The following is a 13395-nucleotide window of genomic DNA, read 5'->3' as shown; positions in this document are numbered from 1 at the left end:
CATTCATTCCAACCACTAAAGAGAGGTAGTCCATCCATGATTGCAAAACATTCTGAGAATCGTTCTTCCTTGTTACTTACAGCCTGTTAGCAGTTGGCTTTGGAACTTCACATTTCATAAGAACAGATTTGAGTGATTTTAATGTAATGTGCTATCATTAGGTTGAATGCAGGCACTCACCATTTCCTTAGTATTGGGGAAGGACTCGTAGAGGGTTTAGAGAAAAAAACCTTCTCTCTTTTGGTTTCGTTCTCAGTTGTCATGAAGTTTAAGTTCTATCTTTTAGTTTTTAAAGTTCATGGTTTTCCGTTCATGCTTCTGGTATTGTTATACAAGTAAAGTAGTTCATGATTTTAAAAAATAATAAATATAATGAGAACCTCACAGAAGTAAAAGGAATAAAAATCCAAGAATTAATACTTTCATAACTTACAAAACTATGATTAGGGGCTATAGTTCTTGGGGGTTTACCGCGTGCGTTGGGTCTCACATTTCTTCTCATGCAACAACCATTAAATAGATAACATCGGATAACAGAGGGAGAATGAAGCTAATGAGATAGGAGGTGGGGACAGTGATAGCTTTGCATAGAACACCTTTTTTAGTATTATTTCCATCTTATTTAATTGTTTTTTGGGTTGTTGAGGAGCTGCCCATATTAGTTTTTATTTTATTTTAAATTTTAGGTATTTTTTTAAAAATTCTACTCATGTGTCATAGAATTGGGACGAAAATTAAAAATATAAAAAAAGAGTGTGTATGTTTTAAAAAAATAAATAAGTATAGAATAATAATAAAACTAATAAATTATGTATATATTTTTGAAAATTTGATGGTAAAAAAATGATAGTAATAATATCTTTATTATATATGAAAAAATAAAATAATTTTTGAAAATGCTGCCTAAATATTGTAGGAGATTCGAAATCAAATTTAGAAAAATTTAATTTCATCTAAATATTGAAGAATTAAATTTTATAAAAAAAATTGACATTAAAGAGAAATTATAACTATAAAATATTAAAAAAAATATAAAAAGGAAAAATAGAAAAACTAAAATAAAAATGATAAGAAAAAGCTTAGGGCTTATAAATGTTTACATGGTCTTATACATTGTTATTATTATTATTGTTGTTGTTGTTGTTATTCTTATATGATTACTTTAGCCTATGCTTGATCTTAGTTGTTTAGCGATTTTATACACAAATTATGTTGCTAATTGATATGTTTATATTATCTTTGATTATTCATGCATTTTCATTGTTATTTATATTTTAAAAATTTTCTAAAAAATATTATTAACAAACAAAGCTTAAAAAAAGATTTAAAAAAAAGATTTTAAAGCCTTTCCTAGATGTTAGAAAGAATTAAAAATCAAGTTTTAAAAAGTTTATTTCTACTTAAATGTTGGGGAATAATTAAATAATAAAAGGTAAATTAATAATAATAATAATTTTTAATAAAAATATAAAAATATAAAAATTCATTTTTGTTAGAGAAATTATGAAAAACAAGCTTACTATGAAAATCTGCCTATATGATAAAGATTTTAGAGATTCGTAAATTCCTAAAACCCTAAGTAAAATCCTAAAATGAAATCCTAAAATAAAACCCTAAAGTAAAACCCTAAAACGAAACCCTAAATTCTATATGAAACCTGAAACCTTAGGTAAAACTTAAACCTTAATCGAAACCTCAAAACCTTAGTTGAAACTTTAAATAAAACCTTAAAACCTAAAATCCACTTAAAACCCAAAAACCATCCCAAAATTTAAGAATTTATGTGAAAATCTTTTATGAAATAATTTATTCTTGAATGCTGCATAAATGATGTGGTATTTAAAAAATTTTATTTTATTAAGATAAAATTAATAAAATTAAATAAAAAATAAAAAAAGATTTTAAATATATATAGTCGCACTTAAACTATACTTAGAGATTGAAGAGTCTCAGTGGTCTTTTTATATTTAAGGACATGATTCTAACATTGCATTTCATTGTCTTGCATTTCATCCATTCACATATGTTTGTTTTCTAGATTATTATTTGCATTCATTTCACATACTCTTATTTTTAAATTGCTGTTATTGTCCTTTGTTTAATTGTAACATCATTTTTTTTCTTACACAAATATCTATTTATGGAAAAATTTATTTAAAAATAGATTTAAAAATAAAATTAAAATAACATTTCGAATGAAATAATTCTTGGTATTCTGCCAAGAAGTTAGAGATTCACTAATAATTATCATTTGTAAAAAATATTATTTTGTTTTTAGAGGAATGTTGTGGTGAATTTCAAAAGGAAATAATTATCTTTACATTTTACCAAAATGTTGGAGAATTATAAGATATTTATTTAATTTAAAGATTTTCACAATATTCTTAAATAAAAATTTTTAATTGATTTTCTTTCCTTAAAAGGAAATTATTATTAAATCTAAAATAAAATCATTTTTGTCCAAACCTATAGATAGCACATGGTTAATTGGTATCAATTTTATGGGCGTTGTGAGGGTACTAATCTTTTCTTACATGTAACTGACTCCTAAACCCACTCTTATTTTTATAGATCAAAATTATCTTTTTAATAAACTTTAAACTTATTTTATTATTTTATTAAAAAGATAAATTTTTTGGGTGGCCAATCACACCATAGAAAAAAAATTGATGGAGACTCTTTTTGTTTTCATGATTTTAAATTTTTACGTCTAACAATCGAGTCTTTGGACCGATACGTTATGACATATATTATCTCTCTTATTAACTAAATTAAGTTTTTTTTATAAAAATAATTAAGTAAATTAAGTCTTAAATGAAAAAAAAAGTGATAATCTTTTACAATTAAAAAAAAATACATACTCATACACACAAAAAATATTAGAAAAGATTCATGAATAGACTTGACCTAATGGCAGTCATATTAATATAATGCTAAATTTTTAATTTTAATTATCAAAATTTAATCTCTAATAATCTTAAATGAAAAGAAAGACTTAACTTATTTAGATAAAAAAAAGTTGACACATATTGTAGACACCCCTTTTTGTTCAGGATTACATGATATTTCTCAATTTTTTATTATCAAGATTGTCAGGCTTGTGAGAAGTGCATTGGAACTTTCGGATTTCGGGTAAGCCTACTCTAGTGGATAATTTAGATTTTAAGCCCAAATAAGGACTTTATTTTGTTGGGTTTTGAACTCAAACCTTTGACTTGCTTTAATGTGGTTTACTGCCTAATTTTTATTGTTATTATTATTATTATTTTCATATTTTTTTGAGTTGCTTAAACTATTTTTAATAGAAATAATTAAAAAAAAAGGAAAAGGGAATGAAATAAGTTTTTTTAGTCAACCTTAAAATCATGCTTGCCAAAAGCTGAATTGGAAACAAAATCATATGCTAAAACCCTAAATCAAATCATGATTCTAAAGGCAAGATAATCAATGAATTTCATTCATATCTCATGTGGTGACTAGGATTGAAATTGATAGATATGATTTTCTCTTATTAAATAAGACCTTAATCGAATATGTTAGATTTGATTTAATTAATAAAATCCTTGAATTTCTAGTAAACAAGGCCCTATAAAACGGCACCCCAAATCACACAGAAGAATGGGGAAGTTTTTAGGTTCTTGGCGTGAAAAGAATTTTATTTTTTTTTAGAGTTTTTTTTTTAGGTGAATCTAGGTTGGTTTGTAAAAAAAAAAAAATTGTTTTTGTGAGTGTGCTTTTTGGAAGAGCATTAGTTGTAATAACATAAGTACATTTTAGAGTTACGCAAGTAGTTCGAAGTAGTCCAATTTGAACATTTGCCTCGTGAAGAAAATCAAATTATGGATGCCATGGCCACTCTGGTTGTGATGATCTTGATTGATTACAATGCTAAAGTTCAACCTATTAAGTTAAATGTCAAGAACATACTAGTACATTGCACCAATGTGGAAAAAGAGAAAGATAAAAAGCCTTGGTATCATGATATCTTATAATACTTAAAGATTTAGTAATATCCAGATCAGGTAACAGAAAATGATAAGAGAGTCTTGAGTAGATTAGCTATAAGATTCTTTTTAAATGGATATGTTCTTTATAAAAAAAATAGAAATCAAGTTTTATTATGATGTATAAATGTAGTTGAGGCAAAAAAGATTATCGAAGTTGTGCATGATAGCATGTACGAAGGATATGCAAATGGGTACATGATAACAAGATAGATTATGAGATCTGGATATTATTAGTTAACAATAGAAGTTGATTGCATTGATTATGCTGAAAAATTTCATAGATGTCAGATTTAAACTAACAAGATACATTCTTTGCCTACTATTTTACATGTTTTGGCACCACCTTGATCGTTCTCTATGTGGGGTATGAATATCATTAGACCTATTACTCCAAAAGCATTAAATGAGAATGAATTTTTTTTTGTAATGATTAATTATTTCATCAAATAGGTTGAGGCAGCTACTTATACAAGTGTGATATGATCAGTAGTTTACAAGTTTATCAAGAAAGAGATAATCTACGAATATGGACTCCTCGAGAGGATTATCTCAAATAATGTTAAGAATTTAAATAGCAAGATGATACAAGAAATATATGGTCAATTCAAAATTAAGTACCATAAGTCAGCACCATATCGTCTCAAGATGAATGGAGTAGTAGAAGCTGCGAATAAGAATATTAAAAAGATTTTGGAGAAAATGATTGAGACATATAAAGATTGCCATGAGAAATTACATTTTACTTTACATGTTTATTGAACGATAGTACGTACCTCTATTAGAGCAACTAAATTTTTCTTAGTTTATAGGATGGAGGCTATATTGCTAGTAGAAGAAAAAATCTCATTTCTGAGGGTCTTACAAGAGGAGGGGATAGAAAAAGTTGATTGGGTTCGAAAGTGTTATAAGTAATTGAATTTCATTGAAGGAAAGAGATTGGCATCCTTATGTTATGGTTAACTATACCAGAAAAGAATGATGAGAGGTCATGATAAGAAGGTTCAACCTCATCAATTTCGAGAATAAGAGTTAGTTCTTAAAAGAATTTTTCTAAATCAACATGATAATAAAAAAAAGTGAACACCAAATTGGAAATGGTCATATGTTGTAAAAAATGGCTTTTTAAATAGGAGCATTGATCCTAACGGAGATGGATGAAGATGATTTTTCCAATCCTATAAATTTTGATATTGTGAAGAAGTATTTTACTTACAAAAAAAGAGAGTTTAAATTGAAAACTTGACAAGGTGGTTTGGACTAAATGGGGCTTTATCTTTGAAAACCTAAAAAGACGATTTAGATAAGATGAGTACAGCATTGTTTAAGGATCACAGAGTCCAAAATGAAAACAATTATACTTTAAGAAATTCTGAAGTGTTGAAGGCATGTCATGATTAGGTTTTTGGAAAGAATCTAAGATTTGTTATCATAATTATTTAAATGTTTATATTGGGCTATCGTTGTCCTAAACAACAATCCTTGTTTACCTTTACCATATCCAATTGACTGAATTGTCCCAAATGGTCATCATTTGTAACATGTTTTCCTTTTCCAAATAAAATGTTCACTATTTATATATCATTTTTAACCTACGCCTTTTCTTTTTAAATGCTTTGCAATAAATAAGAGAAATACATGATTTGCATCTTATATATCATGAACTTAGGATAATGATTGGTAATTGACTAATATCATGAAAGATTGTGTATTACCTCGTAAGAGGTGAAAGGTATGCAAGTAAGAGATAAAACTTTAAAAACTTGGTATGAACTTTGATTCTAGAAGACGAATGCTAATTTTGAGCATGGAGTTGATTTTATTCCTATTGTTGGAGTCTTGAAGAGTTTGAATTAAAAAAAAAAAATCTTAAAGATCTGTGTATCACAATTAATAATTCATTTGCACTGCATGCATTACATTCATGGATATTCATTCCATATAAGAACATCCCAAATCTAGCATAAAGAAAATGACTGCAAATATTTTGATCATGATGGAGAAAAAATCTTTGAGGTAGACTTTTATAAATCCTCGGAGCTCACCTCTAGTTAGAAACCTATTTTAAAATTGTTTAGCTTATGAATAGAGGAGCCCATTTCTTAATTTAAATTTGTTTGTTGAACCTCTGTTTAGAGGGGTTAGTTGGGTTTTTAAGCTTTATGCCTATGCTTAAAAGGTTCTTTAAATTTGTTTGTAGTTGAACTGGACTCAATAGTTATCTTTGTCTTTGTATCATTCTTATTTTATAAAAATTTGCAAAGAGAAGCAATTGTATACACCTCTTTTCATTTGGACTTGCACAGCATTTCTAAATTTTTTATTATTAGGATCGTCAGGCTTGGGATAAGTCCATTAGGACTTTTAGATTTCGGGTAAGCCTACTTTAGTGGATAATTTAGATTTTAAACCCAACTAAGAACTTTATTTTGTTTGGGTTTCGAACCCAAACCTTTGACTTGCTCTAATGTGGGCTATTGCCCAGTTATTATAGTTATTATTATTATTATTATTTTCATTTTTTTATTTGTTTAAACTTTTTTTAATGGAAATAATTTAAAAAAAATGAAAAAGGAAAAGGGAATGAAATTAGTTTTTTTGGTCAACCTTAAAATCATGTTCGCCAGAAGTTGAATTGGAAACAAAATCATATGTTAAAACCCAAAGTCAAATTATGGTTCTAAAGGCAAGATAATAAATGGATTTCATCCATGTCTTACGTGGTGACTATGATTGAAATTGACAGACATGATTCCTCTTATTTAATAAGACCTTAATCGAATATGGCAGATTTAATTTAATTGATAAAATCTTTGAATTTATGGTAAACAAGGCCCCATAAAGGCACCCCAAATCACATAGAAAAGGGGGAAGTTTTAAGGTTTTTGGTGTGAAAAGATTTTTGTTTCTTTTTAGATTTTTTTTTTTGTGAATCTAGGTTGGTTTGTAAAAAAAAAAAAATTATTTTTGAGAGTGTGCTTTTGGAAGAGCATTAGTTTGATTCATTTGTGATTTTTGGGTTTTTGGATCAAAGTTTGGGAAAGTTTAGATTTTTGATAAAATCTGGGAAATCTGGGTTTAAGTTTAAAGATTTGAAGTTTACAGTTGAAGTTTTTGGATAAACTTGAATTTTTTAGCTAGATTTTGGCAAGTTCTCTAGAAATCAGTGGCTAAACCCAACTTCCAATGATTGGATTTAGGGATTTTAGAGAGAAAGACAGAGAATAGGGCTTTAGAGAAAGGAATATAGAGGTTGATTATGAGGAAAGCACAATTTTCTTTGTTTTATACGGACCTCGTATGATGCCATTTTGGTAACGGGTTCAACCTGTTCAACTCGTATCGGATCTATATGCCATCCGTTTGCATGACCCGACTCGATTGCAGTTAACTCCTTTCCTTTTTTTCATTTTTTGTTTTGTTTTGATTTTATTTTTATTTCATTTTTCCTATTTTATTTTCATTTTATTATGTATATTTGTTTCTTTTTTTACTATTATTTTATTCCTTATTCTTATTTATTATTTTAAATTGAGCAAATACATTATTTTTATGAATTTCATTTTATTTGGTCAAAGATAAAATAAAAAATAAAAAAGTTTCTAAAATAGATTCATGAATCCTACCAAACTATTAAAAGATTTTTCATGAATCTAAATTTTTATGAGTTTTATCAAACTATTGAAGAATTTTATAAATTAATTTTTTTTTTAAAAAAATAAAATATCATATTTTTGATCTTACCAAACTATTAGAGAATTTGCATCTTAAATTACATCTTACCAAACTATTAGAAGATTTAATATATTTTTTAAAAATAAATTTACAAAAAAATTTTATCAAACTATTGGGATATTTGTATCAAAGTAAATCTTACCATACTACTGAAAGATTTTACTAATTATTTTCTTGAATAAAAATATATTAATGAACCTGATGACGAAGTCTTTCAGAGTGAGACACTAATCTCTATGAATACTCTTGAGGTGAAGAAATTATTTAAATTGCTACCAAACTATTATAGCAAATTTAGGATTAGTTTCCAATAATTAAATGATTTGGTAGAATTATAAGAATATTTTAAAATTTAGATAATTTGAAATCAAATTGATACAATCCTTTGGATAAGCGTTGTGAGGGTGCTATAATTTTTCTCGCATGTAATTGAACTTTTGAACCTAAAATCTGATTTTGTGGACTAGAATCTATTATTTAAAGATACCTAAGTTAATCTTAGGCTCTTCTTTAAATGAGATAAATTTTGTCACATACCTAAACGAAAAAAATATTGATGACGACTCTTTTAATCTATGTTTAGCGATAAGTTTACGAATCTATATGTTATAATACATGCCAACGAGACCTTAAATTAGTGCATAATGAGGTTTTAAAATTTTAAGATTTTAGGTTCAAGTCTCACTATATGTGAGTTTTGTTGTTTAATTAAATTATAGTTTATTAATTGATTATTCAATAATATATGATTATATGAATATAATCTTTAATTATGAATGTAATTTAAAAAAAAATAATTGAGATATTGACATGAAAATCTAATCCTCTCGGTGAGAATACTCGTACCGCAGTTTTATAAGCGGACCCCTAAACAAAAAATGGCCCCTCCGCAAGAATTAATTGTTGTCTTTCAGACAAAACCCATTAATCAAATTAAGATTAGAGTAGCCAAGTATAAGATATCTTTGCCTTGTTAATTAAACAAATTATAATTTATTATCACAATGGGGGACAATGATTTGCCTATATTATATAAAAGATATTGTTTTATAAAAGCAACAGCATATATTATATCAAAAGTTGGCCGCTCCTATGTCAAAAGTGAAGGGCTAAACATAAATAGAATCAAATTGGTTATATTCAGATCGGTTTCTTGCTTCAACTTTTCTTTATAGTGTTGATAAAAATGAAAAGGGGAGCAAGGGACATGGAGGAAAATGCCAAAACAATTAGTGGGTTCTTCTCCTTCTTCAAAACCTTAATAGGTCACCTGCAGCGTGCTTAAATGGCACTTCCACAGCCGTCCAACTCAATCCAATTGCACTCCAACAGCCGCGCCAACTACATGAAAACATGTACCAATCAAACCACACGCCACCCAAAAGCCTTCAACCCAATTGCAGACTTCACCATCGATCCTACCAAGTTACCAAACCCCCCCCCCCCCCCCCCCCCCCCCCCCCCCATTAACTATCGGGAGAGAGATTGAGAATGTGAAATGTTAGTCGATATTTTGTTTTCAAGCATGCAAAAGCATGCACATCAAACTGTTCCCAGCAGTGTGCATCCCGTGAGGTAATGATTTTTTATAAAAAGTGACAGCAGATTCAGATATTTTCCCTTTGAAATTTTCAATAAATTTATTAATTTTATCAATGTAAATGGTGTCTAGGAATTTTTTTTTAAATGTTCAAAGTAAGATTTTTTAAAATTTTTGTATTTATAATGATATTCATAAGCATTCTAATTAAGCATCTGAATTCACTTCTACTTAACGAGCTAAAGAGGGTTGATTGTCTTCCATCTTTTGATTTAACGGCTAAAAAGATTTTATGAAAACATAAAAATTTTAATTTCAAGTCAAGATCTCTTCATTTTTCTCTCTTATAAGAGCTATATCCTCTCTTGTATAAAAGAAAAAAAAAAAAAAGAGCTGATTTTCTATAGATGAGTTTTGATTAGGAGTGTCCCAACAAAATGAACCTGCTTACTAAAACAAAATTAGTGACGGCCAGTTAGATGCTTTGCATATTCCTGCTGTTTATCACACCATTTTCGAAGAAATTAAAGAATCTTTGAAGTAATTAGAGAAAAAAATTCAAAAAGTCAAGCAAATTATAAAAAAAGGTTAAAAGTTGGGTTAATGGTGATTCGTCAGATTTCATTTTCTAAAGAGTAGATAATGATATTTTATGTGTTAATTCTATGGTGGTGTGCGTCAGGATTTTGGCTTCGGCATTACGGTCTTAATTGTTGGTACAAGTACTTTTCATTAGCAGTCTTTTAATTATATCAGTTGGCTTTTCATGTATTGTTTGATCTTGACTCCACTTTGAGAGCAGAAAATTAAAAATGTGATCAATTAAAATGTTAGAATCAGAGATATTTATGTTTTTCAATTTTTTTTTACAAACCATTTTTTATTTAAAAAAATTAGAAAATTACCCATTTTAGAATAAAAAATTTTACTCATTGAAGAGATGATTCCAAATAAACAGATACAAAAGCTATAATATAATATATTTTTTCAAAACTTTTCCTTCTAAAGATGAAAAAAAAAACACATAATGATTTTCCTAATTCTAGTATTAATTGTATAACTTATTATATACCATTTTAACGTGAGCGAAAGTTTATTTAAAAATTAAATATATATTTAAAAAATATTTATTTTAAAACACAATATAATTTAACAAAAAAAATAAACAATCCAAGCAATCAACTTGGGTAATATACTTTAAAAATCAAATATTTAACAAAATTAATCATTATTTGCCTAATTAAATAAAATAATAAAAAATTGTTACATTTACTGATGGTGGAATTTTTATTACTAGGATACTACATACCCTTAAATCTTACTTATGACATGTGATCGTCTTTTAATTTTGGTTTATAAAATTAAAAAATTAGGATAAAAATAAACTTCAAAATAATAGAGTAGAAACTAAAAATAGAAATCCGGAGAAATATTTCCTAAAAAAAATGAAATAGAGTCCATAAAAATGTAGAAAAGAAACGTACAATTTAATTATTCCACACTACCGTTGGTGATTTATTTTAGGCATAAACCCATTAGAAAATTGATACCTAATAATTGTTATTTACAAAAAAAACCACCTAAATTCAGTGAAAATTTGGAGTCCAAAGAAGCAACAAAAACACGAACCTAAAGGGTAGTTAAGGAAACCTAAAATAAGAAAGTCCTACTTAGCATGAATCTTTGACAGTGAGAAGCCAACCAAACAAAACTTCCCTCACTATATAACCCAGCTCAGCTCACCGTCCCAAGCAAACTAGTTGCTTCAACGTCTCTTTTCCCCCACCGTTTCCACCACCTTAAACCATGTCATCAGGGGCATCACCACCCCTACCGCCGCCACAACGAACACCAACACCAACAATCACCCGTACCAAAACACCCACCGTTAAACTTTTAGGTAAGTACCAATTGGGTCGCCTGTTGGGCCGTGGAAGCTTTGCAAAAGTTCACGAGGCAACTTCACTCGAGGACAGCAACGGAGTTGTGGCGATTAAGATTATAGACAAGACAAAAACACTTGACGCTGCCATGGAATCGAGTATAACCCGGGAAGTTTCAGCTATGCGCCGTCTACAACATCATCCAAACATCCTTAAAATCCACGAAGTCATGGCAACAAAGACTAAGATCTACCTCGTCATGGAACTAGCCTCAGGTGGTGAACTTTTCGCCAAAGTGTTACGCCGTGGCCGCTTAGCTGAACCAGCCCCACGTAGGTACTTTTCACAACTCGTTTCTGCCCTCCATTGCTGCCACCAAAACGGTGCCGCCCACCGTGATTTGAAGCCACAAAACCTTTTATTAGACCACAATGGTAACCTCAAAGTTTCAGACTTTGGTCTCTCAGCTCTACCGGAACAGCTAAACAACGGGCTTCTACGTACAGCTTGCGGAACACCGGCTTATACGGCTCCTGAGGTGGTTCGGAGGAAAGGGTATGACGGTTCCAAGGCGGATGCTTGGTCTTGTGGGGTCATTTTATTTGTTTTGGTGGCTGGTTATTTACCCTTTGATGATAGTAACTTGGTGGCTATGTACAAAAAGATTCATCGTAGGGAGTTTCACTTTCCATCTTGGATTTCAAAGCAACCAAAAGCTATAATATGGCAGCTTTTAGACCCGAATCCCGATACGAGAATGAGCATAGCAAAGGTAATGGAAACTTCATGGTTTAAGAGAAGTTTAATGACATTTACGTCATCAAACAACCAACAAGAAAGTTTGTTACATGACAGGAAGTTAAAACATGATATGGTTTGCAATGGAGTTAATGCCTTTGATATAATATCTTTATCTTCAGGGTTGGATTTGTCAGGGCTTTTTGAAGGAGGGAATCATAGTAGGAGGAAGGAAAAGAGGTACAGTACTTCGATGGAGTCATTGGATGGGGTGGTGGACAGGGTTGGGGAGGTTGGGAACAGATTGGGGTATAGAGTGGAGAGAGGGAAAAGAGGGGTTGTGGGGTTGGGGAAAGGGAGGGTGGTGTTGCTGGTGGAGGTGGTGGAGATTGCAGAGTCGTTTGTTTTGATGGAGGTGAAGGTGGTGGCAGGTGGGGTGGAGTTTGAGGAAGGGCAGTGGGTGGATTTGGAATCTGGCCTTGGAGACACTTTTGTTTCTTGGGATAACGATGCTGTAAGGTGATGGTTTTGTTTGAAATGTACATGGAACTTTTTCTCCCTTTTTTTGGTGTATTCTTTAGTGTTGTTGGAGTTTCTTTTGGTCTGAATTTATCAATGTAAATGATGAAAATTATAATGATATTAGTTGTTAGCAGCTGGATAAAAGTTTTTTTATTTGTTAATTTGTTGGCAATTTTCATATATTCCCCGAATTTGATGTAGAATTGACTGTTGTGGAGCCTGAGTTTCCAAAATTCAAATCAATTCCAGCAGCAGGAAAATGCTGAAATAGAAAATTTGACAAAAAAGAGATGTTGATTACAAATATTGTTCACAAACAGGAGAAATTCGATGCTATACAAGAATAAAATAAAGCTATGAGAGTTTTGAAAGCTAGATGCTGTTCATCTGAGTGCAGAATTGGTCTTAATCTCATCAGTTCATACATCTAGGGCAACAAAGACCAGGGACAGATCAGATTGGTGAAGTTACAGCCCATGGACAAAACAAATAAACCAGTTGTTCACGTAAGAAAAAGTACATGCTTTTGTTGTTCCTGGAAAGTTAAATGCAGCTATGGATGCTACTGTACAAAGTACTGAGCACTGAGCAAGCAAGCATCACAAATGTTTGACTAAAAATATTAAGCTATGTACTAAGGTGCTGCATATCTGACGCCAAGATGGAACAATTTCAGGTTGAAATTTGCATGTCCTCTGCAAATCAATGAACAAATTTGTTTGACCCAAAAAGTTTTGTTTATCAGGTCACCTCTAGGCTTCACTGATCCTACAACTGCACTCAAACCCAAAAAGTCAGTAGTAAAGAAAAAGTCAAAGCAAGGCATAGTTATCATCATCTTCATCCATTCCAACCACTGAAGAGAGGTAGTCCGTCCATGATTGCAAACCACTCTGAGTATCCTTCTTCCTTGTTACTTGCAGCCTGCTAACAGCCCGCTTTGGAACTTCACATTTCATAAGAACAGATCTGA

At 30.0% G+C, this 13395-nt stretch overlaps 1 pseudogene across 1 annotated transcript; it reads left to right on the top strand.

The window, feature by feature from the left end:
- The first annotated feature begins 10705 nt into the window (after positions 1-10705).
- On the top strand, positions 10706-12583 carry LOC149514207 (CBL-interacting serine/threonine-protein kinase 7 pseudogene; annotated as a pseudogene). The gene has a single exon (XR_016328476.1). The product of XR_016328476.1 is annotated as a CBL-interacting serine/threonine-protein kinase 7 pseudogene (transcript).
- The last annotated feature ends 812 nt before the right edge of the window (positions 12584-13395 follow it).

Source organism: Durio zibethinus, chromosome 16 (genome assembly GCF_047325235.1).
Source record: "Durio zibethinus cultivar Kanyao isolate XHJ-2024 chromosome 16, ASM4732523v1, whole genome shotgun sequence".
NCBI classification, from domain to species: domain Eukaryota; kingdom Viridiplantae; phylum Streptophyta; class Magnoliopsida; order Malvales; family Malvaceae; genus Durio; species Durio zibethinus.
Note: the sequence above shows the minus strand (reverse complement) of the source record. Positions and strands in the feature narration are given on the sequence as shown.